The sequence below is a fragment of the Oratosquilla oratoria genome, chromosome 21 (assembly GCF_046742065.1).
Source record: "Oratosquilla oratoria isolate Oo_2021 chromosome 21, ASM4674206v1, whole genome shotgun sequence".
Taxonomy (NCBI): domain Eukaryota; kingdom Metazoa; phylum Arthropoda; class Malacostraca; order Stomatopoda; family Squillidae; genus Oratosquilla; species Oratosquilla oratoria.
Genome location: NC_134797.1, coordinates 42381908 through 42384407, shown reverse-complemented (window position 1 = coordinate 42384407; position 2500 = coordinate 42381908). Strand labels below are relative to the sequence as shown.

General features: G+C 49.6%; 1 protein-coding gene across 1 annotated transcript in view; it reads right to left on the bottom strand.

Moving 5' to 3' along the window:
• Positions 1 to 2493, bottom strand: part of LOC143036868 (uncharacterized) — a 73342-nt gene extending 70849 nt beyond the window's left edge. The window contains exon 1 of the mRNA XM_076204768.1: positions 2307 to 2493. The gene's annotated coding sequence lies outside the window, so the exon portion shown is untranslated. The remainder of the gene's footprint in view (positions 1 to 2306) is intronic.
• Positions 2494 to 2500: the final 7 nt, after the last annotated feature.

The window sequence follows — 2500 nt, the reverse complement described above, 5'->3', positions numbered from 1 at the left end:
AAGGAGAAAGAAGAAATAACTCAAGAATTAAAGAAGGCCAAGGCACCCACGGCGTAGCCGGTGCCTTGGGACATTTTCTATGTCTATGTCCATGTCCATGTCTATATATATACATATACATATATATATATATATAATATACATATATATATATATATATATATATATATATATATATACAAAATTAAACCATTTCAAAAGTGACACATTTTAAAAATGTTACATGCCATGGACGATCATCGTTGAGCCGTGTACGATCATCGTTGAGCCGTGGACGATCATCGTTGAGCCGTGGACGATCATCGTTGAGCCGTGGATGATCATGGTTCAGTCAAGGTCAAGAACGATCATTGTTGAGCCGTGGACGATCATCGTTGAGTCAAGAATGATCATCGTTGAGCCGTGGACGATCATAGTTGAGCCGTGGACGATCATCGTTGAGCCGTGGACGATCATCGTTGAGCCATGGACGATCATCGTTGAGCCGTGGACGATCATCGTTGAGCCGTGGACGATCATCGTTGAGTCAAGAACGATCGTCGTTGAGGTATGGACTATCATCGTTGAGCCGTGGGCGATCATCGTTGAGCCGTGGACGATCATCATTGGGCCGTGGATGATCATCGTTGAGCCGTGGATGATTATCGTTGAGCCGTGAACGATCATCGTTGAGCAATGGACGATCATCGTTGAGCCGTGGATGATCATCGTTGAGTCAAGAACGATCATCGTTGAGCCATGGGCGTTGTTGAGTCAAGAATGATCATCGTTGAGCCGTGGACAATCATAGTTGAGCCGTGGACGATCATCGTTGAGCCGTGGATGATCATCGTTAGGCCATGGACCATCATCGTTGAACCGTGGACGATCACCGTTGAGCCGTGGATGATCATCGTTGAGTCAAGAACGATCATCGTTGAGTCAAGAACGATCATCGTTGAGCAATTGACGATCATCGTTGAGCCGTGGACGATCATCGTTGGGCCGTGGACGATCATCGTTGAGCCGTGGATGATGATCGTTGAGCCGTGAACGATCATCGTTGAGCAATGGACGATCATCGTTGAGCCATGGACGATCATCGTTGAGTCAAGAACGATCATCGTTGAGCCATGGACGATCATCGTTGAGCAGTGGACGATCATCGTTGAGCCATGGGCGATCATCGTTACTGATAATAAATTAAATTAAACCATTTCAAAGGTGACACATTTTAAAAATGTTACATGTCTTGGAGAGGGGGGTCTGTAAGTCCTCCAAGGTCGTAAGTTCTCCGAGGCAGTAAGCCTTTCGAGGCTGTAAGTTCTCCGAGGGTGCAAGTTCTCCGAGGGTGCAAGTCCTCCGAGGGTGCAAGTCCTCCCAGGGTGCAAATCCTCCGAGGGTGCAAGTCCTCCGAGGGTGGAAGTCCTCCGAGGGTGCAAGTCCTCCGAGGGTGCCAGTCCTCCGAGGGTGCAAGTCCTCCGAGGGTGCAAGTACTCCGAGGGTGCAAGTCCTCCGAAGTTGAAAGCCCTTCGAGGCTGCAAGTCCTCCGAGGTCGTAAGTCCTACGAGGGTGCAAGTCCTCTGAAGTTGCAAGTCCTACGAGGTTGTCAATCCTCCAAGGTAATAAATCCTCCAAGATAATAAGTCCTCCAAGGTAATAAGTCCTCCAAGGTAATAAGTCCTCCAAGGTAACAAGTCCTCCAAGGTAACAAGTCCTCCAAGGTAACAAGTCCTCCAAGGTAACAAGTCCTCAAAGGTCGCAAGTCCTTAGTGGTCGCAAGTCCTCAGTGGTTGCAAATCCTCAGTGGTCGCAAGTCCTTAGTGGTCGCAAGTCCTCAGTGGTCGCCATGTTCCCTTGGACTGACCAGGAAAAAATGTCCCTTGGGTTCGGCCTCGGCCTCGGGGCGGAACCCCAACACGGGATCCCCAGCACGGGATCCCTATCGTGGGATTAGAGCGCGGAGCGCTGCGGCCGAAGGCCGCTGTTTGCGCAGCAAGCCCCCGGCGAAGTCGGGGAGGGCGAAGCCCGCGGCTTGTTGCTAAAAAAAAAAAATCATCTGAATAAGTCCCCTTACGCATTCACAGGATTCGGGAAAGGAAAATATAACTTCAAACCTAGAGGTGTAATGCGAATAACCCGCAGACCGTGAAGAAAGACGTCAATGGGAGAAGTCTGAATAGTTCCCAACGTCGCTGATGAATGACGAAAAATGTCTTCGCCTCCCATAGATCCAGCTCCATCCAGGTCTCGAAGTTATGATACCTGTGGATGACAAGCTTCTGCTGCTGCTTTTTTGGACGGAAATTAAATTTTTCTTTTCCTACCGTAAGATGGCAGCACCCACCATCCTTTCGTTGACGAGCCTCAGGGCGTTTGGGAGCCCACGCTTCCTCTCGCGCCGGGTTTCAGCAGGATTCAAAGCAAACAAAGACGCTCAGGGACACGCAATCAGCTCCCTTCAGGTTTCGCCTCCTTTCTGCTTTCTGATTAGCTCCCGCCTCCTCCTTTGTGCACTGAG